The sequence below is a fragment of the Gymnoscopelus braueri genome (genome assembly GCF_963280865.1).
Source record: "Gymnoscopelus braueri genome assembly, chromosome: 11".
NCBI lineage: Eukaryota > Metazoa > Chordata > Actinopteri > Myctophiformes > Myctophidae > Gymnoscopelus > Gymnoscopelus braueri.
The window spans coordinates 50,098,139-50,122,207 of NC_137613.1; the positions used below are offsets into that span (position 1 = coordinate 50,098,139).

General features: G+C 40.9%; 1 pseudogene across 1 annotated transcript; it reads left to right on the plus strand.

Annotated features, from left to right (window-relative positions):
• Positions 1-300: 300 nt before the first annotated feature.
• LOC308095696 lies at positions 301-22,237 on the plus strand (annotated as a pseudogene). The gene is made up of 4 exons: positions 301-1,752; positions 12,424-14,054; positions 20,479-20,869; positions 22,100-22,237. The product of its transcript is annotated as an uncharacterized misc_RNA (transcript).
• The last annotated feature ends 1,832 nt before the right edge of the window (positions 22,238-24,069 follow it).

Here is a 24,069-nt window from a genome sequence, read left to right on the forward strand (position 1 = left end):
GTTTTTTGTCGCATTCCTAAGCCAATAATTTTATTACCGGCGGTCTATCCAGTAGGAGATACAATTAAAGTCTTCTTTGTGTCTCCTACCGGATACATAAGCATCTTTATTATTATCATCAAATTATTGGCTCAGTAATGAGACAAAACTGAAAAATCTCTGTTAATTCAATGCTTCATAGGGTGTGTAATTGATAGAAAATAAGTATTTTTTTGGGTGAACTACTCCTTTATACCGTTTTGGTATACGTTTCTCATTTTTGTTTGTTTGTTTGTTTTACATAATACTCAGTGTGTAGAAATGGCATCTGCCAGTATTCTCCTGTCTGAAGAGCAGTTCCTGTGTTCTATCTGTCTGGATGTGTTCACTGATCCAATCACCACTCCATGTGGACACAACTACTGCAAAACCTGTATCACACATCACTGGGACAGTACTGATGTGTCTAAGTGTCCATTATGTAACGAAACCTTCTATAGGAGACCAGAAGTCTTTGTTAATAAAGTTCTGGCAGAGATGGCTGATCAGTTCAGGAAGTCAAAGCAGCTGAAAGAAACTTCCAGCAAAAACCAAGAAGCTGCTAAACCAGATGAAGTCTCCTGTGACATCTGTACTGAGATCAAACTCAAGGCCCTGAAGTCCTGCCTGGTGTGTCTGACCTCCTACTGTGAGACTCACCTGGAGACTCATCTGAGAGTCACAACATTAAAACGACACAAACTAATCGACCCTGTAAAGAACCTGGAAGACATCATGTGTAAAAAACATGACAGACCTCTGGAGCTGTTCTGTAAGACTGACCACGTGTGTGTTTGTCTGCTCTGCACTCAGTTAGACCATTAGTCACATCAATTTGTATCTCTGAAAGAAGAATATGAAGGAAAGAAGGCTGAGCTGGGAAAGACAGAGGCTGAAGTTCAACAGATGATCCATGGGAGACAACTGAAGATTCGGGAAGTCAAACACTCAGTAGAGCTCAGCAAGAAAGATGCAGATAGTAAGATAGCAGACAGTGTTCAGATCTTCACTGCTCTGGTGAGCTGCATTGAGGGAAGCCAGGCTGAGCTTATTGATGTGATTGAAAAGAAGCAGAAAGCAACAGAGAAACAGGCTGAAGGCTTCATTAAAGAGCTTCAACGGGAAATCACTCAGTTAGAGAAGAGAAGCTCTGAGCTGAAGCAGCTCTCACACACTGAAGACCACCTCCATCTCCTCCAGAACTTCCCATGCATCAACACTCATCCACACATCAAGGACTGGACAAAGGTCAATGTCCGTCAGCCTTCATATATGGGGACTGTGAGGACAGCTGTGGCTCAGCTGGAGAAGACACTCAGTCAAGAGATGGAGAAGCTGTGTGATGCTGAGCTGAGGAGGATCCAGCAATATGCAGTGGTTGTAACTATGGACTCTGATACAGCACATTGTGATCTCATCCTGTCTGAGGATGGGAAGCAAGTGAGTCATGGAGACAAGAAGATGAAACTCCCAAACAACAAAGAGAGATTCTCTGCAGGTGTCTGTGTCTTAGGAAAACAAAGATTCTCCTCAGGAAGATTTTACTATGAGGTTCAGGTTAAAGAAAAAACGGACTGGGTTTTAGGAGTGGCCAGAGAGTCCATCAACAGGAAGATTAATTCAATCCCACTGAGCCCCAACAACGGTTACTGGACTATAGTGTCGAGGAATGGAAATTACAAGGCTCGTGCTGGCCCTTCTGTCCTCTTCCCTGTAAGAGAGAAGGTCCAGAAAGTGGGAGTGTTTGTGGATTATGAGGAGGGTCTGGTCTCCTTTTATGATGCGGAGACCAGAGTTCATCACTACTCTTTCACTGGTTGCACCTTCACTGAGAACCACTATCCGTACTTCAATCCTTATCTTAATAATAATGGTATAAACTCTGCTCCTCTGATCATCTCTCTTGTCAGTCACACAGATTAGTCTGTATGAAAGCTTCATACTTCACCCTACAACAGAGTCACATGCCAAAAATAGCTGATCCACAAGCTCACAATGCATCGGTATGTGACGTGTTGTGAGCTTGTAGATCGGAGTAATAATTAAGCATAATCCTCTGCTTTACATGAAAAAGGTTCACTTTCATTTAAGAAAACAAATGTGTATATTGAATGGTTCATTTATACACACATTTAGAGTCATCAGTCGTCGTTTCAAATCAAGCCATTTAACTGTTGTACCATAACATTTGTGTTTTATACCTATCCAAACACAAATAACTTAATTTTACGTGTCTGAAGTACAGCCATGCTGCATGCTAGTTGTCTAGTCCAGCCATATTCAACAGGTGGGCCTCAGAGCACCTTATTAATAAAAAAAATAAAAGAGAGATTGTAAGTTCAGTTTTGGCTGTTTTCTATGTGTTTCTTTAATTTTAGACTCCTATTTTTCAGCAGAATAATGCCCCTTTATTTATTTTATATAAGTAATACATTTATTTGGCTACAGTATGTGGGCCCTAACAATCTTGGCAGGTTGGTCTTGAGTTACAAAGGTTGAGAACACCTGGTCTAGTAATTTAACTGATATAAAAAACAAAAACTTAAGATGCTATAGGAAATGTCTATCATATTGTACCTTGGAGTTGGCCATCAGATTGTAAAGTGGTGTAATACAGTTGTATGGACCTTTTCTAGCCCTTTATGGAGCACTCCACTGTTACCAAGCTCTACCAATGAAATTCTTTGCTAGGAAATCTGCTTTCCTGGAGGAATCAACACTTCATATCTCGGCTGGGGGATTGTTTCAGAGTCACTTTGACTACGCTGCCACCTCCTGGTACACTGGCCTCTCACAGTTGCATCCTCAAGATTCATCCACGTAAACAACTGGGGTTGGAGCACTTTAAAAAACTGAACTGGTTAACAGTAGAGAAGCGAACAGCATATGAAAATGCTGCTCACTTTCAAAACGGTAATAATTATGGTATCTGGTAAGTATCTGTTGAACTACTTTAAACTGGTGGGTGAGACTCACAGGAAGGCTACTCCACCCGAGGCAGTCCAACAGACTTTGTTCCTTGTAAATTCAGAAACCTCATGGGTAAGAATAGCTTGTACAGCACAGCAATGCAATGGAACAATTTGCCTGAGGAAATGAAAACAAGTGCTTCTCTGAGCACTTTTAAGAACTGGCTTCAAAATAACTAAATCCTGGTCCTTTTTGTTTCTTCTTAATTTTTTTCTGGTTAATTTTCTTTTAGTCAAAATATAAAGGCTACAATCCCTTTGCCCTGCTGCTGCAAGTTACCCAAAAGGTTACTAAATGCTAAATTATGCACTTTAATATTTATTCCACACACTTTAAATGATAAACTGTGAACTTTATTATGAACTATGTAGTTACGTACATAGCACTTTATTTATGATAGGTTAAATGCAGTGACTGCACTGTCATTTATAGGTAAAAAATAGGTTCAATTGCATTGACGGCCCATTTCTTCCATGTCTGATGTAATTGTTGTGTTTTTGTTTGTTATGTTGTTTATTTTTTTCCCATTTATTCTTTTTAAAGAGGACCATAATGGAAATAAGCCCTCAGGCTTTATTGTGTTTCCAGCCACGGAGATACTATGACTGTATGTCGGGAAAGTGCTCTTTGATGTGATATCACCAAATAAAATCAATCAACTCATCATGACGAACGATACCAGCTCACAAAGAGTCTTGATATGAGCTTGTTCTGCTTTTGTAATTGAAAATGCTATGATTTTAATTTTTTCCTTTATGTTGGATGCAATCATTTCAACTAGGGGTCATCAACGTGTCTGTATAATCATGTAAAAATATCTATCCTAAATATTTACAAAAATGTGAATGATTCTGGTGACTTGTAAAGTGTCTGGATGTCATGCTCATTAATATGTTGCAGGAGACGTGTGGTATTGTGCTACAGTACCTGTACATTTTCTTCTTTCTATTGGCTTTTCACCCCTTTTCCACACATTTTTGTGTGTGTTTTTTCACTTGTTGTATCCTACTGACTCACCTGCCAGTGAGGGATGATGTAGAGCCTTCATCTTACTCCTCCCACTCAACACTCCCTGCTGACAGGTGCCGCCCCCAGCCTGTTGGATTACGTGCAGTGATATATCACCCTCCCCGCCTGGCCAGATGGACCACAGTGGGCAGGCACTTTAGCACTGCGCCACCTGAGCGCCGTGTGGTACCTGGACATGATTGCATCAGTTGACAACAAGTTAGCTAGAAGTGACGTTTACTAATAGCTGCCTTCATTCACTGAAAATGTCTAAACATGGATTATTTTTAAAATGTTTTAAAGACAATTGATTAATGGAGTGTTTGAGGTGTCGTCAGACAATGAAACAATTCAAATCAACTGTATGCGAGTGACTACAGTGAAAAATGGTGCAGGAAGAAAAATCTAAAACACGTGTCATCTGCTGAGAAAGGGCTGTTTGCTGCCAAGGTAAAGGAGGGCAGAACTGGACAAGTTAAAGTTCACCCAAACAATTACTTGTTTTCTATCAATTACCCCATGAAGCATTGAATTCATGGAGATTTTTTGGTTTTTGCTAAATTCCTAAGCCAATAATTTGATTACCAGCGGAAATATGGTAATATTTCCGGAGAGACCGCCGGTCATCAAATTAGTGGCTTAGGAATGTGACAAAAACAAAAGAATCTCCATGAATTTGAGGCTTCATGGGTGTGTAATAGATAGAAAATATGTAATTTTTTGGGTGAACTACTCCTTTAAGCTTATTTTCATCAGTGGAGAGAAAGTGTTTGAAAGTGTCCATAGTCCATAGAAACCTGGGGGTCTGCAACCCCCCAGCCTAGGGGTCCGAATTCACCATCAGACCTCCAACCTAAAGGTTTGCTCACCTCTGATCATAGTTAGCCCTTGCATCAAGCTAGTTGTGACACAGCATTCCTTTAAATCCTGCATGCCCTTTAATCACTCATCATGTATGCATCTGTTTTGACTCACGTGTATTTGTTCCATTGTTCTAAGACTTCCTCATCAAGATAGAACACTTGTTCACCTTAAATGGAAACCACAACTATAAGCTACCTTGACAACCAAACAAAAAAAACGAGTTTAGCTGGTAGAACTTGATCTCCTCTTGTCCCCAAGTAACACTGTCCCCTGAAAAGCCAAAAAATATCTATCTCTATAATAACCAATTTACAATTTAGGCATTTAGCAATCCAGAGTGACCATACCATGCACCCACTCACCTTGGCAGCAAAGTGGCCCTTTGCTCATGTAACGTGGGATGGAAATACTGATAAGACCCAATTATAGAAATCCCAAACAGGGAACAGACTTGGACCACTCTACATTTAATGCCACCTGCCAGTATACAGTGGATGACTTCACAGTTATGTCACAGTGACTTCACAGTGACAGAAGGTTTTCTTCATAATAGCTAGCCATTTTAACCCTGGAGTCCCAATTTTGGAAAAATTGGGGAAAAAATGGGGGGGAAAAAAAAGAGAAAAAAAACATGTGTTTGTAGATTGGCTTTTTTCAAAATAATTTAGATTTGTTTCTGGTTAAGCGGCTCAGTGGTTAATGCAGAGATATTATCATCATAAAATGTCTAGTAGCCTACATTGGCATAAACACTATGGCACATTGTTGACTAGTTGTTTACTAGGCCTACTACCCGGGGAACATAGGTATGACCCCCTAATCCACCAGTAAACATATAGGGATATGTATTTCTGGTGATATTATTGACCACTTATGTTGTATGTCTGTGGCAAAAAAAAATTATATTGATGAAAATGTTCATCATACGCTGGAATAGTGTTGACCCCTGATTTCAAATATTGCCACATGTTTGTTGGTTTGAATGCATAAACAATTCAGGAAAAATATAATCTAGCGCGTGAAACATACCGTCTACACTCGCACAATAAGGACAACATTTTTATAGACCTTCTTCAGGCATATTATTTTATTGTATTCAGACGTCTGATCCCTTCCTACGCACCGACTCTGAGTTGATTGTACAGGTGTGCATAAGACCTTCCTTTTTCCTTGTGTGTGAAACATAAAATTATATGAAGTTATATTTTACAATTTCTGCCCTTGTTCACCTTAAATGGAAACCACAACTATATAAGCTACCTTGACAACCAAACAAAAAAACTAGTTTAGCTGGTAGAACTTGATCTCCTCTTGTCCCCAAGTAACACTGTCCCCTGAAAAGCCAAAAAATATCTATCTCTATAATAACCAATTTACAATTTAGGCATTTAGCAATCCAGAGTGACCATACCATGCACCCACTCACCTTGGCAGCAAAGTGGCCCTTTGCTCATGTAACGTGGGATGGAAATACTGATAAGACCCAATTATAGAAATCCCAAACAGGGAACAGACTTGGACCACTCTACATTTAATGCCACCTGCCAGTATACAGTGGATGACTTCACAGTTATGTCACAGTGACTTCACAGTGACAGAAGGTTTTCTTCATAATAGCTAGCCATTTTAACCCTGGAGTCCCAATTTTGGAAAAATTGGGGAAAAAATGGGGGGGAAAAAAAAGAGAAAAAAAACATGTGTTTGTAGATTGGCTTTTTTCAAAATAATTTAGATTTGTTTCTGGTTAAGCGGCTCAGTGGTTAATGCAGAGATATTATCATCATAAAATGTCTAGTAGCCTACATTGGCATAAACACTATGGCACATTGTTGACTAGTTGTTTACTAGGCCTACTACCCGGGGAACATAGGTATGACCCCCTAATCCACCAGTAAACATATAGGGATATGTATTTCTGGTGATATTATTGACCACTTATGTTGTATGTCTGTGGCAAAAAAAAATTATATTGATGAAAATGTTCATCATACGCTGGAATAGTGTTGACCCCTGATTTCAAATATTGCCACATGTTTGTTGGTTTGAATGCATAAACAATTCAGGAAAAATATAATCTAGCGCGTGAAACATACCGTCTACACTCGCACAATAAGGACAACATTTTTATAGACCTTCTTCAGGCATATTATTTTATTGTATTCAGACGTCTGATCCCTTCCTACGCACCGACTCTGAGTTGATTGTACAGGTGTGCATAAGACCTTCCTTTTTCCTTGTGTGTGAAACATAAAATTATATGAAGTTATATTTTACAATTTCTGCCCTTGTTCACCTTAAATGGAAACCACAACTATATAAGCTACCTTGACAACCAAACAAAAAAACTAGTTTAGCTGGTAGAACTTGATCTCCTCTTGTCCCCAAGTAACACTGTCCCCTGAAAAGCAAAAAAATATCTATCTCTATAATAACCAATTTACAATGTAGGCATTTAGCAATCCAGAGCGACCATACCATAATATGCACCCACTCACCTTGGCATTATAGAAATCCCAAACAGGGAACAGACTTGGACCACTCTACATTTAATGCTACCTGCCAGTATACAGTGGATGACTTCACAGTGTTATGTCACAGTGACTTCACAGTGAGGAGAAAAAAAGAAAAGAAAATCCACAATGCATTAACGGTTAATGCATTGTGGATTTGTTTTCTTCCAAAACGGGCTCCTACCGTTAATGATTAACCTCCTGCAATCTACAATTGTCAACTTGCTCACAGCATGAAAGAGTTAACTTTGACAAGGTATGAAGGAATGCTGAATGGCATCTCAGTGATGATATCAGAAGCAGGAGTAGAACACATCCGTGTTACTTACAGCTCAGATCATATTCTCTACTGTACATAAACCTCACATCAACAGGATTGTGTTTCATTAACAGAGAAGACGTAAGCCTACAAATACTCAAGTAAAGTACAGATACTCAAAAGAAATTACTTAAGTACAGTACTCAAGTAAATGTACTTTGTTACTGTCCACCACTGCATCTTATCATATGTACTGTTTATTACATGTGGGCAAAACTGCCTCATTTGTTCACTATGACACCATGGTCTAGTAGTTCACTACTTCTCAACATCTGGTTCGGGGACCACAATGGGACCAAATGGACCCTTATGGGTCTGTAACTCATGAGAATGTAAAAAAGAATTACATTCTTAGACTTAAATGAGCACTGCAGATTTTACAGTGTAGATGGATGGCCCAGTTTAGTTTAGTTCAGTGATTCTCACCCTTCTCAATGTCAAGGACCCCCAGTTTGATATGTATGCGACCATGGACCCCCATTTTATACTATTTTTTATCATCTGGGACCACAATCGACACTGCAAAATGCTCAGTGCTAATTTAACTCTCTCTTTAATGGAACCAAAATGAACGGTACATTTGGTTCCAATTGTACACTCTCAAGCTAAATTCCATTCCCCAAAGCTCGGTCACTCGCTCACTCCCCTCGCTTCCTCCACTCGCGCCTAAGCCCCGCCCCTGCGAGGAGCCGAGGATTATTTGCGAGGACGGAGTGGTCCTCAAAGGATCGGAATGCACTCAGCGTCATTTCAAAGCGACGGCAAATTCCGCGATCACTTAAATGACGTCTCACACAGCTGGACCAGAGCCGTGGATGAAAATATACATGCATAGAATAATATGCAGGTATAGAATAATACAGAATATAAGAATAGACAATTCATCAATGTGGATGGATGGCCACATCGTTATCTTTATAGTTAACATTGTTGTGCAAAGCCATTTATTCCTGAAATAGTGAATGAAGCGCCAGGATGAGAAAACTTACATTTATGAATTTAATCCTGACCTGTCCCTTTTTGCTCGTACAGTCCCCTGAACCCCAGTACAAAAATGTACTCCATGAAGTGTAGATGCGTGGCTTAAAGGAAACGTCGCAGACGAGGGGCGCGCAGAACGGTGGATGCATATTTATAGCAGAAACAGGTTCACATTTAACTATAGCCGTACTCATTCAATTCTGAACCGATTCTTAAAATGTAAAATTCTCTATTAGCTGTGAAGGGTCTTGTGAAGCATTGTTTGTGTGGCCACATGTGGAGGAGGACCATTTATACGTCACGGGAGAAGGGGGGAAAAAAACAAAAAAAACGTGTGATGATGCGGAAGTCTGCCGCGAGGAGCTGTGGAGACTGGCCCCCAGACCTCACGTTGAGAACAGTGGTGTACTGTAGTTTGAGGTCAGTAAAGTGGTGCAGTCCTTGATACCAGGTTCACACAGGTGTAGTATTGGTCTTAACACTTTATATTAACAACTAAAGTTCTATATACTTTGTCTTGTGATAAACAGTGAAAATAGCAGATCTACAAGCTCACAATGCAAGCTCACAATGCATCGTTGTGAGCTTGCAGATCTGATGTTTTCACTATTTATGAAAATGTAGAAAATATTTGAAATGCTGTGATGATTTTTGAACATTATAATGACATGCAGGAAAGTGCTAAAGGACCTTGTAGAAAGCATGAATAAATAGGTAATAATGTATACAATACTGTATGGTCAAGTAGGTGAAGTAAGGTGAGGTGAAAGTGTCATGGTTTATCATGTGACATTTATGATGTGCTGTGTCAGTAATATTCTACCCACAATATTACAGTTGCACTGCTGTTATTATCTCTGCCAGGCCAATAGGCCAGGAGGCGGACTTTATGTTTTCACCCCTGTCAATCCATCTGTGTACAACACAATTTAGCATGGACATTCCCAGTAGGCCAAAGAAGAACGTCCACCCCAAATCTTTCACATTCGGGCCTCATGATGGCACTACATGCTGCTTCAGTTTTTTGGCTCGGTTGTACAATAATTTTCCTCCTCCCTGGATTCCATGAGTGCTGTGTTGACACCTTTGAATGAGTGATATAATATGTATGTTTGATGTGGACAGTGTGAATGGTGTCTACAGGGTTCAAACTGTGGTTTTGGAACCAAATGTTGGACACATTTCACAAACAATGTCTCTCCAACCAGCACAACACTGACAATGTATTACGACAAAGCAAATAAAATCTACTTTGATGTATGTATGCAGCTGATAATAGGTCCATAAATGATGATTGATCCATGCTGCATGCTAGTTGTCTTGTCGACTAAAAACTGATACAAAGTCTGTTGCAAATTATGTTGCAAAAAAACATAACATTTAAGATGCTCTAGGAAATGTCTATATTATATTGTGCCTTGGAGTTGGCCATCAGATTGTTAAGTGGTGTAATATACTTTTATGGACATTTTATAACACTTTATGGAACACTCCACTGTTCCCAAGCTCTCCTTTTGACAAACAACATAAACTTGCTCGACAGAGATCTTATATAGCTGAAAACACAGGAGGAAATAGGAGCTTGAATCGTTTTGTGAAGACACATCTACTTCAGGTCAAACTTCACATTACATGACAGCCTCCCGTGCAAATGTGCTATAAAACAATATCTTAAGGACTTTGATCGAGAACATGGTTGATGATAATAAAATAACAAAAGCAATGTTTAAAGTGGCACGCAAGTATGACAACAAAGGGAAAAAAGCTATAGTTTAACAACTCTTCAACTGTTCATTCATCTTATAAAAAAGATGTAATAATAGAATATAAATATTGTATGAATTAAACATTTTATTCTGTATTTGTCAACCTGCTCAGAGCATGAAAAAGTCCAGCGAAGGGTTAACTTTTACAACTTGTGAAGCAAAGTTGACTAGCATCTTAATGATTAATCAGAACCACAAAAAAAAAAGCTGATATCATTATTCTCTACATGAACCTCGGATCAACAGGATTTTATCATTAACAGAGAAGACTTAAGGACTGACAGGTGAGTAGGCCTACAGTATATACTGTATGTGATTTTCCGTACACAACATGACAAACATTAGTTAAATTGTACTATTTGTTTGAATTAAGTATTTCAGTGAGAGAGAGAGAGAGAGAGAGAGAGAGAGAGAGAGAGAGAGAGAGAGAGAGAGAGTACTTGTGTGTCCATTATGTTTCTCAATACACTATATGTATTGTACTAGAGCTGCGGGTTGCTTCGCGACACTTGCGTCTAGTCGCTGGCCCGAGGCTGGGTTAGCTGATTACAGTAGCTTGTTTACTCCGCGACGTCGTGGCTAATGGTGGCGAGCCAATAGATTAGCGTTATTGTTATTACGGGGCCAGGCTGCCAGCATGGCTCCGTTTTGATATGGGCATTATTTTTCTTCTTCTGCCACTTTTCGCAGTTCTGGCTGAACCGTGCATACGCTTTTTACGAAACTCGGCCATATGATAGATCATATGTCATGAAAAACTATCAAAAAATAAATCTCAAAATCTTTCGTCAAAAGATGGCGCTATAGCACTCAATTGAAATGGCCAACTTTGAACAGGTACAACTCATGCCCTGTTTGACCTACAGCCATACAACTTCGATACACACATGCGTCCACTCATGATGAACAACTTTCACACTCTGACTTTTGACCTCTGACCTTTAGATCTCCCACCATTTTCAATTATATGAAAAAAAGTTCAAACCTATCTCATCCTGGGATTTTTGAGTAATCTGCACGAAACGTTTTACACATGAACTTTGGACCTATGCAGAAAAAACGTTGGGGGCGGATTTTCGGATTCTCGCTTAAACGTGTGCCTTACAACCTCAAGGTCGCCAGTTCAAACCTCACTTGATGCAGGCTTTATTAAAGTTGCATTGCACACAACATGATTGTGTCAATTACTGCATGTGCAATTATTAAAGATAACCTGAAATGCTTATCTGAGAGCATGTCTTTTCAATGTATGATTGATTGATTGAAATTTTTATTAGGCAAAAGAATGTAAAACAACACAGTTACATTAAAAATACTTTTGTCTGAAAGGTCCGACCAAAAAAGTCCTTGTGGACTTGTTTCCGTTGGGGTCCTTGAGTATGTATGACATAGCCTACTTAATTCTGAAAATAGCCGATCTACAATCTCAAAACTTTTCAGATAGCAACGTGTTTCTGAGCTTGTAGATCGGCTGCTTTCACTGGTTTCGGTTTCGAGGAGACATACAATTTCTCTATTGGTAAATGGTTTGTGAACGAGTGATCTTAGTGTTGGTGAAACAGGGGCTTGGTTCATGACAGAAGGCAACAGTTTATGATCTTCAACAGACAACATCAGCCTGGGTCTCTTCACTGGACCCGTATTATCGCTGCTTGCAGATATATTTGTTGTTATTACGTCGTCGTCGCCGTTGGACGAGCTTAGTTATGCTCCGAGGGGGCAGATGTGTAGTGAGCAATGAAAACTAGACGAAACAATGCGTAAATGAATCGCGCACGTTGTGGCTAGCTGTAGTGACATGTGATTTGTTGTTGTTGTGTTGATACCGAAACAATGAAATGGCGTCAGTGACACCGGTGACGGAAGGGATGACGTTTCTCTAATGTAAAGATAGATATAATGTAATATATTTTATAATTTAAGGTTTTTGGTATACGTTTCTAATGTTTGTTTGTTTGTTTGTTTTTCATATACTCATTGTGTAGAAATGGCGTCTGCCAGCAGTCTCCATTCTGAAGAGCAGTTCTGGTGTTCTATCTGTCTGGATGTGTTCACTGATCCAATCACCACTCCATGTGGACACAACTACTGCAAAACCTGTATCACAAAACACTGGGACAGTACTAATGTGTCTAAGTGTCCCTTGTGTAACAAAACCTTCTGGAGACCAGAAGTCTTTGTTAATAAAGTTCTCGCAGAGATGGCTGATCAGTTCAGGGAGTCAATGCAGCTGAAAGAAACTTCCAGCCAAAACCAAGAACCTGCTAAACCAGGTGAAGTCTCCTGTGACGTCTGTACTGAGACCAAACTCAAAGCCCTGAAGTCCTGCCTGGTGTGTCTGACCTCCTACTGTGAGACTCACCTGGAGCCTCATCTGAGGGTCACAACGTTAAAACGACACAAACTAATCAACCCTGTAAAGAACCTGGAAGACATTATGTGTAAGAAACATGACAGACCTCTGGAGCTGTTCTGTAAGACTGACCACATGTGCGTCTGTCAGTTCTGCACTCAGTTAGACCACAAATCACATCAAATTGTATCTCTGAAAGAAGCATATGAAGGAAAGAAGGCTGAGCTGGGAAAGACGGAGGCTGCAGTTCAGCAGATGATCCAGAAGAGACAACTGAAAATTCAGGAAGTCAAACACTCAGTAGAGCTCAGCAAGAAAGATGCAGACAGAGAGATAGCAGATAGTGTGCAGGTCTTCACTGCTCTGGTGAGCTGTATTGAGAGAAGCCAGGCTGAGCTCATTGATGTGATTGAAGAGAAGCAGAAAACAACAGAGAAACAGGCTGAAGGCTTCATTAAAGAGCTGCAACAGGAAATCACTCAGTTAGAGAAGAGTAGCTCTGAGCTGAAGCAGCTCTCACACACTGAAGACCACCTCCATCTCCTCCAGAACTTACCATCCACCAACACTCCTCCACCCATCAAGGACTGGACAAAGGTCAATGTTCATACGTCTTTGTTTGTGGGGACTGTGAGGACAGCTGTGGCTCAGCTGGAGAAGACACTCAGTCAAGAGATGGAGAAGCTGTTTGATGTTGAGCTGAGTAGAATCCAGCAATATGCAGTGGATGTAACTCTGGACCCTGGTACAGCACATCCCTATCTCATCCTGTCTGAGGATGGGAAGCAAGTGAGTGATGGAGACAAATCGAAGAATCTCCCAGACAACAAAGAGAGATTCTACTCATCAGCCTCTGTCTTAGGAAGGCAAAGCTTCTCCTCAGGAAGGTTTTACTATGAGGTTCAGGTTAAAGAGAAGACAGACTGGGATTTAGGAGTGGCCAGAGAGTCCATCAACAGGAAGGAGAATCCAATCACACTGACCCCTAACAATGGTTACTGGTCTATATGGTTGAGGAATGGAAATGAGTACAAGGCTCTTGCTGGCCCTTCTGTCTCCCTCCCTGTTAGAGAGAAGATCCAGAAAGTGGGAGTGTTTGTGGATTATGAGGAGGGTCTGGTCTGCTTTTATGATGTGGAGACCAGAGTTCATATCTACTCTTTCACTGGCTGCACCTTCACTGATAAACTCTATCCATACTTCAGTCCTTATCTTAATAATAATGGAAAAAACTCTGCTCCTCTTATCATCTCTCCTCCTGCAATGTACATGACTCCTGTACACAGCGGTGCCGATATTTGTGCGCGGCCATGGGGGTTCAACTCTACCCCCACACGCCCCGCCCCCCCACCCGTCCCCCAAAAGCCGCGACTGGGAAAAAAAGTCATGTTTTTTCATTGACTACTTTATTTACAGTTTGCAAATAGTACAGTGGTACGATTTTACAATGAATGTCTTTATGACACACGACTCACTTTTCAGCATGTTTCAAGATTTCAGCACCATATCAACAAAGTAGGCCTAATTAATTAATGGCATTGCACTGACATTATGCAAGAAGACATTTATTGATGATCTCACGAAAGATAACGTGCAACAAGCACTAGCAGAACGCTTATAGATTTTTTTTAAATATATTTGTGTCTATTTTAATTGTGGAGGAACCATCTCGCTCCCTCTCTCTGTCTCTCTCGTTGACTGTGGCTTCACACCCTGGAGTCGGTGCTGCTATTTGTGCATCATGGATTGCTAAAAATGAAGAAAGAAAATGGAAAGAAAGAACAATTTGTCCGAGCCCAGGTGCTGTGGATTTTGTAATGTAATTATATTTCTTATTGTTTAGTTGCATTGTTAATTTGTTGTTTTTATTTTTGTTTCCATTAATTAATTATTTATTTTTATATAAAAGCGCTTTACATAGACTCCCCCACACGTAAGTAGGCTATACTTAATAATCAGACAACTTGTCTTTACTTGAATGACTTTATCTATATAGCACCTTTCATGACATGAATGCAGCTCAAACTATTTCTAAAATAATGAAACTAAGGTGTTTTTCATTTTCATTTCATTTTAGTTAGAGAGGGCAATTATAATGTATTAAGGCATATAAGGCTTATTAGCCAGGGATCCTTTTACGTATAAGGAGAAGGTATAATTAAAAAAATAATGGCATTCAAATAATGGCATTCAAATAATGGCAGAAAAATTTGATCTCTCAGCAAGGTTTTCAAATAATCTGTAGGGTCCCAGTCAGTAGTAGGTCAGGTGGCCTATGTAACTTGATGAACCTCAAGGATTGGGGGGGGGGGGTGGTGGTTGATGATTAAATTCATCTGGCCGCTGAATCTCCTTTAGCACTCTGTCTGGGCTATTGCTCTAGGTGTTAACGGTGCGTTGCCGGCTCTCTCACAGGCTCGCATTTGCACCTTCAGAGCTGCACCCCGTCTATATGTTTTTTTTATTTTATTGTATTGGTAATTAATTTGGGCCTCGATATTTGAGATTCATGTGGGGGCTGATCATTTCGGGTGGGGGCTTAGGCCCAGAGGCCCCCATTGTATCGGCGTCTATGCCTGTACATTGAAGTTTAATTCACAGGAATCATGTATATATATAGGAATGACAATATTGTATTGTCAGTATCTTGTACTTTAAAGAAATTACTAAAGAACACTTAATTTAAAATACTGTAGGAATGTAATGATTCTCATGTTAATGATTGGTTATTTTATGTAGCTGCATGTTATGAATAATGGAAGCAGGTAAATGTGATTCTTCAAAATAAATCAGCAGTTGTAATGAATATGTAAATGTCTGTGCGTGAACTCTGTGTGTAACTTTCAAGGTTGACACTGACACTATTTTCTTAGAATGTATGTAAAAAATTTACATTCTCAGAGTTAAGGATTCTACAGTGTAGATTGGAGTCCCTGTATAGTTTAGACTCAGCCTTTTTAATTTCACGACCGCCAGTTTGATATCTCTGCTGTCGGGCAGAGACCAGCTATGTCCAAAATATTAACTTTTCAGGAAATGAAGAATTTTTTTTTTTTACAACACTCATCAAAGTCAGTACGGTGACTTTATACATTGTCAGATACTTGAATGTGACCTTATATTATCATCACTTTATCCAAATACAGCTCAAGTGAGGTTAGGAGGTTTTTGACCATAAATGTGGAGATTCGTTTATGTCTGACTTTGTCATTCTAATCAATGGGGGTCAAACCACTTAACTACACAATTTGGAGTTAGGTGGTTTGTCTGACAGTTTGAGGATCCAATGGAGTTTAGTCAGAAGCACTTTTTTAATGCTTTTAATTTGTTAAATATTTGTAAAACCCACACTCAGACGTAAAGGGTGTTCAATAGCACTGGTTTATTAAAAAAAAAGTTTGATATCTCTGGGACCTTAAGGCCAGACCACACCAATGCAACTAGTCACTTCCAATTTAACTTGGTTATCCTGTATCCTGTATGAGTTCTGTCTTCTGATTGGATACAATAGGTATCCTGACCTGAAAACATGTTCTCTTTACTAAAGAGCTGGATATACAGGGAGACCCCTGTTACAAAAAAGAAAAGGAGAAAAAAAGAGCTATTGAACACTTAGTTTAACAAAATAAAAAATCGCACCTTTGAGTTAAACTCATTGTTTTCATTTGTTAATGTGCAGGAATCATGTATATCAGGTGTCTTGTACTTTAATGCAATTACTATTGTTCAATTATCCAAGCCATAGGGCTAGAGAAAAGTGAATTATTATTGTTCATAGTAATGTGCTTTTATCATTCTTTAGGATATACCAAAATGTTCTATGTAAGTTGGGCCTAGTGTGACAGAATAGGCAGCAGTAGAGTGTCTGCACCGAGACGACACCCTGCTGCTCAAAGGAACCTACCATTCTTAGGCGGGGGTAGGGCCCTAGATAAGAGACAAAAGCTTTGTGTGAGAACAAAGCCAAATGGTTGACTGGACAGATAGCAAAGGTGCCAGTCTGCTTTGCTGTGACAGGAAGCAGCAGGCAATCGCAAGGCTTTGTGGGTAATCAGAGCTTCCTGTTTGCTAGAAACTCCCTGTAGGAGGACCTAATTCAAGAAGTTGATAAATTCCCTGCTTTGGAGCTAGCAGATTCAGATTCGAATAAGTGACTGAACCGTGGGTCGTTCTAGGATATGGGTTCTGGAGTGACTCACTGAATCATTTGGAAAGAGTGTGAGATTAATAGTGAGTATTGAACATTGTAATGATTGTATGTTTGATGGGTTCATGATTGTGTAATGTCATATCCTTAATACTGTAAATGTTCTGTGCTTGTTTTCTCTCTAAGGTTTAATTACCTAACTGATCTAAAGGCTACTAACTGACCTAAAGGTCTAACTAACTAACAACCTAAGTATTAGAATAGAGTTATATGTTTGTAATTGTGATTAGTAATAAAATACCTTAAAAGACACCAGTTTGAGTAATTTGCTTAGACCCTCCACACTCTGACCTACCCTTTCATTGGGCCTAGTAACCGTAGCTTAACTCTGCACAAAGCAGAAACTACGATTAACTATAAAAATGAACAGTAATTAAACTATTCTTATGCCCCCGGAGGAGGCATTTTGAGTCAAAGTAGAATTACCTAGGTTAAACTGAGTTTAGTAATTGGAACTCTGCTTGTTACACAGTAATAAGACTGTAGTGTCCTCGTGGGGGACATCTTAGGGTTAATAAGCGAATGACACTGTGTTTGAACTCCGCTTATTACAGAGTTATTGAACTATTAATGCCTCTGTGGGAGGCTTTTCTGAGTTTAAAGCGTTTAATTACGCAGTTATTAAACTATGCTGGCTTTTAATAAGGCCTTCAGAGTTTAAGTATTAATTACATAGTAATTGAGTGTTACAGAGTAATTAAACAATTATGAACCCTTGGAGCCTATGTGAATCTAGAAAGGTATTAGGTCAGTCCTGTAAGCGGATCACATAATTGTATAATCCTGCCAATAGTCTGATGGTGAAAAGGAACCATTAAGAGGCTGGATTTATGTGTGTTATCTAGTGAGATAACATAGCATAAAAATCTCCTATAGCCTTAGGAGGAAAGACGCACTGTCTCTTTAAGATGAGAAGTGAGTTGTAACAAAATAAAATACTTATTAGCCTGGTTATGGGACAGGTTTAATATAGGTTTTATCAGCACCAAAGGAACTAACACAGCCTGCAGAGGGTCGAATCCACAAAGGCGAAGAGGACAGAGCCGGCGGCCTACAGCGTGACGCAAGGACCGAGGCATTGAATACTGTATGGGCCTACGAGAAGCCTACCGGGGAGAGACTCAACCAGGTTGCTATGTAACAAAGCCCTACAGTTTGCGAAAACTGTGGAGAAAAGACTGTAGATTTGAGGATGCTGCGTGCTAACAGATTCTATTGTCTGAGCTAAGGATAAGGAGCTGAGGGAGAAGCTAGAAGCTAACCACAGGTTATGTAGCTATAGGCTACCGTTAAAAGTTTGGTTAGCATACCAGAGGGGGTGGGGGTTGCTACCAGCTAACTTTCCATTGTCTAGCACAGTGCTAAGCTAACAGCCACTGAGAGGGGGTGGGGAAATTGCCACCAGCTAACTCTTCCATTGTCTAGCACAGTGCTAAGCTAACAGCCACTGAGAGGGGGTGGAGAAGTTGCTACAAGTAATTAAATGTTTAACCAGGCTTTATGATAGACTAATACTGTGAGTAACTAGATGATTAGTTTACAAGAACAGTGGATCAATGGTCATCATTGTGGGTTAAATACTAGAATATACATTGGTAGAGCAAAATATATCCTATCCAGTATTAATTAACAAAATTAACTAATGTAAGTAGACCATTAAAAGGCTTCTTGCGTGGAATGCTGATAGGGTGGGTGCTATTTTACAGGTTAAACACAGTGTTAATTAATTATTGTTGTTATATAGCTAAAGGCTGAAACAACACTGTTACTTGCTAAAAATAACTGACGATTACTGTCACAGCCCATTGAATTAAGACTAACAGACCTTATACCCAAACAAGGGAGATGGAAGTGTTAGTTGAGTTAATAGGGAAGTGTGAAGCAGCTCAAGCAGTTTTTAGGAGGGAAGTAAAGTTTATTGTCCTGCTGGATTTACCAAAAGAAAGGGCGGCAAGGGAGCTAAGAGCCGAATTAGCTAGATTCCTTAAGGTTGTTACATATTCTATCGCCATACTAGAAATTGATGAAGAAAGTTCATCTGAGATCTGCAGGATGCAAAATGACTGTTGCCAAGAGTATGACGAAACATTGAGGCAGGTCTGGTTTGAAGCGGCCCAGGAAGAATATGGGTCCCGCTTCACACATCCCAAAGTGGGTGAACTCCCTGCTGTGAGGGAGGGGGGTAGGGATGTCACACCTACAGATGGACCAGCAGCTGCTGCCATGATGGTCGCAGAACTGGCAGCCAGGAGAGCAGCTTCGATGGACAACGCGGCGGAGGGATATCTCCTCATGACGACACGCTGGGAAAGCGCAGAGGACGTCGCTTCCAACCCACTCTTCACGACGGAGGTTCCAGAGGACGTCGCTACCAACCCACTCTTCACGAGGGCGTCAGAGGACGCCACTGCTGCGACAGACGTCGCCACCAATCCACTCAACACAGAGGGGTGCCAGCGACTGGAGGTCACTGAACCAGGAGAGACCCCATTCCACGCTGCGATCGAGAGAGCAGCTGCAAAGGTGCCACTGGCGATCGAAAGAGCTGCTCCTGCGGAGGCCGCCGGGAACGCGGAGGCCGAGAGGGAGGTTCCAGAGGGAACCAACGTCGCAGATGAGCAGACCGCCAGGAAGGCAGCTTCGATGGACAACGCGGCGGAGGGATATCTCCTCATCACGACACGCAGGGAAGGCGCCGAGGAGGTCGTGACGGCCGGCGGAGAGGAGCCATCGGCGGCGGGGGAGGTGCCACTGGAGATCGCGAGAGAAGCGAGAGAAGCTGCAGGGGAGACCCCATTCCACGCTGAAGAGGGAGGAGACCACGCCGGGGAGGTTCCAGAGGGAGCCAACGTCGCAGATGAGCAGACCGCCAGGGAGGCCGCTTCAATGGACGTCGCCACGGCGGTGAAAGTCTTCACCAATCCACTCAACGCAGAGGAGAAGCACGTCGACGCTACCACACCAGGGCGAAGGACCAGCCAACCGGGGGGTCCATCCAAGCGCCTGTCTCACAAAGGTGGGAGGAGACCAGCTACCAGCGGACCGGTGGCGTTCGAGAAGGAAGCTGAGTCGCCTGGCAAGGGTGGCGTTCGCTCCAAGCGCCCGTCTAAGAAAGGTGGCAGGCAGATGGCCCAAAGCAGACCAGTCAGGCCTGTCAAGGGTGGCGTTTGCTCCAAGCGCCCGTTTAACCAAGGTGGGAGGGGACCAGCTACCCCAAAACCCCTCAGAAAGAAGTCTGAGTGGGTAAATCTTGGCATCCGTGCGCCTGCTCGGAAAGAGAGGGGCGGATTGCAACGTCGGGTCCTTACAGTTCTGACCGCCAAAATCCAAGCAAAGAAAGTGCTTTATTTTGGTGGGGCTGTAACTAGAAAAAAGAAGGTGAAGATTAAAGATAAACTATCCCTTCTCCACCCCTCTGCGGGGGGGGCTGAGAGGAGCCCCCAGAAGGGGGTTGGTGGCATTGCAGTCCCACTGGTGGCCAGAAGAGTGCCATCAGACGGTATTGCTGCTGCTGAAGAGACAGCTGCAGAGGAAATCCACCCAGAGGGCGCCGCGGGGGACGTGACGGTCGAAGTAGAGACGCCTACGGAGAAAGCCGAGAGGAAGACCGACACCAATTCACACACCGACATCACACCACTGCAGAGCGGCGTGGCACCACCTAAGAAAGGTGGCCCTTGCCCCGAACCTGAAGCCCTGTTGGGCCAAGGTGGGAGGTCAGTAGCGACGAGAGCCAGACCAGTCAATTGCGATTGTGAAAACTGCAAGCCTCCTGACCTCCTGAAAAAATGCAAATGTGAAACCTGCAAGCCACGTAAACCCTTCGCACCAGCCCGGTGGGTCGTGGGGAAATTGCGAGGGAAGAAGGAAAAGGTGAAGCAGAAAGGCACTGTCCCACCACAGTCATCAGCGCGGGCTGGTGGTGGGATTGCAGTTCCACTGGTGGCTGGTGGTGCCAGCAAAGTGACACTGACAAACGAACAGGCTTGACTAACAGGTCTATCCAGTTATTAGCTGTGGACAGTGGTACGCAGTGCGGACAATAAGCGAAAAAGATGCCAACGTGGTGTCTAAAAAATCGAAATGTCTTATTTGAGCGACTGTTTACTTAGGAATTTCGAGAGATATTGTGTAAATGAATGTATCATTTGTAGTGTTTGAGATATTACCAGAAGAAATAACTTGCATAATGAAATGTATTAATTTACTGCCGACAATAAGCCACTAAGTCAAAATGCAACAATAAGTTGGAATGTACTTCCATGCAACAAAATTATTCTTAACTGATGTTAACTCATACTCTGAGTAATCAGGCCTTTTTGAATTGCTAATTTGTTGATTGTATAAAAAGCATTTTGGTATGTGGGCTAGAAGTTTAAATGCAGAGTGAAGTTTCTTAAAGGTAAGATTGTAGATCAGCCATTTTAAAATCTTTTAAACCCTTTACCCAAGTTACTATGTCAATTGCCATGGCAACATGCCCTAAATAGGACATTGACTTACTAGGGAAACAGTGGGAGGAGGAAAGGTTTCCAAAATCAATTTGGATTATTAAAAAAGTTTAAAAATTACAAATTGAGAAAGTTAAGTTGAACTGTAAATTATTCCAAAATATGGGTTTAGAGCCACTTAATGACAATGAGTGAAAACTGTGTTGAGAATGTAACCTGTATGAGTGTGGGATCAGAGCAGTTTACATAGATGAAATCGAACTTCCCAAAGCCATGATTTAAGAAGCCAAAAAAGCTCACCGAAAAATGGTGAGTAGAGGTTGGTTGTGAGAGAACTGAACATGGTTCAGTTATCTCAGGTGGGAGGTGTTCAATTATCCAAGCCATAGGGCTAGAGAAAAGTGAATTATTATTGTTCATAGTAATGTGCTTTTATAATTCTTTAGGATATACCAAAATATTCTAATTAAGTCAAGTCTAGATGGAACCAAGTAGACAGTTGCAGGCCACTGTCTCTGTAAGTCATAAATTCCTACCCCCACTACCAGTTGGGGGTTCTAAACAAAGAAGCCCTACATTCCGGCGGGAGTAGGGTTGTAGACAAGGGACAAGGGCTTTGTGTGAGAACAAAGCCAAATGGTTGACTGGACAGATAGCAAAGATGCAGTCTGGCCAACTGTGGCAGGAAATGGGAGAGATCGCTGGATCGCTGGGCTTTGTGGGTAATAACAACTTCCGGGTTTGCTGGAACTCTCTGGAGGAGGGCCTTAAGCTGGAAGCTGATAAATAAGGCTGCCTTGGGGCAAGCATTCAGATTCGGATAAGTGACTGAACCGTGGGTCGTTCTAGGATATGGGTTCTGGAGTGACTCACTGAATCATTTGGAAAGAGTGTGAGATTAATAGTGAGTATTGAACATTGTAATGATTGTATGTTTGATGGGTTCATGATTGTGTAATGTCATATCCTTAATACTGTAAATGTTCTGTGCTTGTTTTCTCTCTAAGGTTTAATTACCTAACTGATCTAAAGGCTACTAACTGACCTAAAGGTCTAACTAACTAACAACCTAAGTATTAGAATAGAGTTATATGTTTGTAATTGTGATTAGTAATAAAATACCTTAAAAGACACCAGTTTGAGTAATTTGCTTAGACCCTCCACACTCTGACCTACCCTTTCATTGGGCCTAGTAACCGTAGCTTAACTCTGCACAAAGCAGAAACTACGATTAACTATAAAAATGAACAACTATAGAACAGTTAATTGAAAGTATGAATGTAATGATTCTAATATGAATGATTGTTTTTTTCATGTAGCTGCATGCATGAATTATATAAGAGGTAAAATGTGATTCTTCAATATAAAGGTCCTTACACACCGGGGGCGAATTTTTCATGCGAATAATACGTTTTTTTTAAAAACCTTATAAAGTCAATGGAAGCTTCCATGGAGCGAAAAAGCAAAGCGAAAAAGCGAAGCGAAAAAGCGAAGCGAAAAAGCGTCTTTTAATTATTCGGAACGAGTCCGAATTTTGCGTATATTCGCATAATCGCCGGTGTGTAACCGCCTTTAGTCATCAGTTGTAATGCAAAATAAATGCAGTGCCGTAATTGAAATTACGTAATTGAAATTACGGCACTGCATTGAAAATTAAATAGCTGAAAAGGTTAAAGTTCTATTAATATTCAGATAGTAATGTTTAGAGTGGTTGTTTAGTAACAGCGGTCTCCCTGTCTCTCCAGCTCTTTAATGAATAGAAAATAAATGTTCAAGTGGGTTGCCAATTTCATCCAATCAGGAGAGCGTACCCATTTATCAGCTTCTATTCTATAGTGTTCCAATTCCCTTTTTGTCTGCTCATTTCTTTGTGTCATCACTTCCATTTCACTTGGTCATCCTGCATCCTTATTGGATAAAATTGGTATCCCGACCTGAAAATGTAGGCCAGTTTCTGTTTACTAAAGAGTGTTGCTGAACAAACACTTGTAAAAAATACTGTAAGTTAAATTCATAATTTTCATTAATTCATGTGCAGGAATCATTTACAGTATATCAGGAATATATTTTATTGTCAGTGTCTTGTACAGTAGAGCAATTAGTATAAAACAGTTAGACTTAAAATAGGAACGTGTAATGATTCTGATGTTAATGATTGGTTCTTATTATGTAGCTGCATGGTATCAATTACAGAAGAAGTCAAATGTGATTCTTCTAAATAAATCATCCGTTGTAATTAATGTGCAAATGTCTTTGAAGAGCAAACATAAAACATTTTTTTGTTCAAGAATGACACTGATTGGTGATATTTTCTTATGTTAATGTATCTGTACATCTTGTCCATTGCACACTGGGAAGTATGTGTTCATTATAAACAGTCTAGGTCAGTGGTTCTCAACGTCGAGTCTGGGGACCAACATGGGACCAAATGGATCCTCAAAGGAGTAGTTCAGCCCAAAAAATACTTATTTTCTATCAATTACACCCCATGAACACTTGAATTCAGGGAGATTTTTTTGTTCTTGTCGCATTCCTAAGCTAATAATTTGATGACGGGTCATCTATCAATAGGAGACCCTGTAGTAGACTCATTGAGTCTCCTACTCGCCCGTCATCAAATTA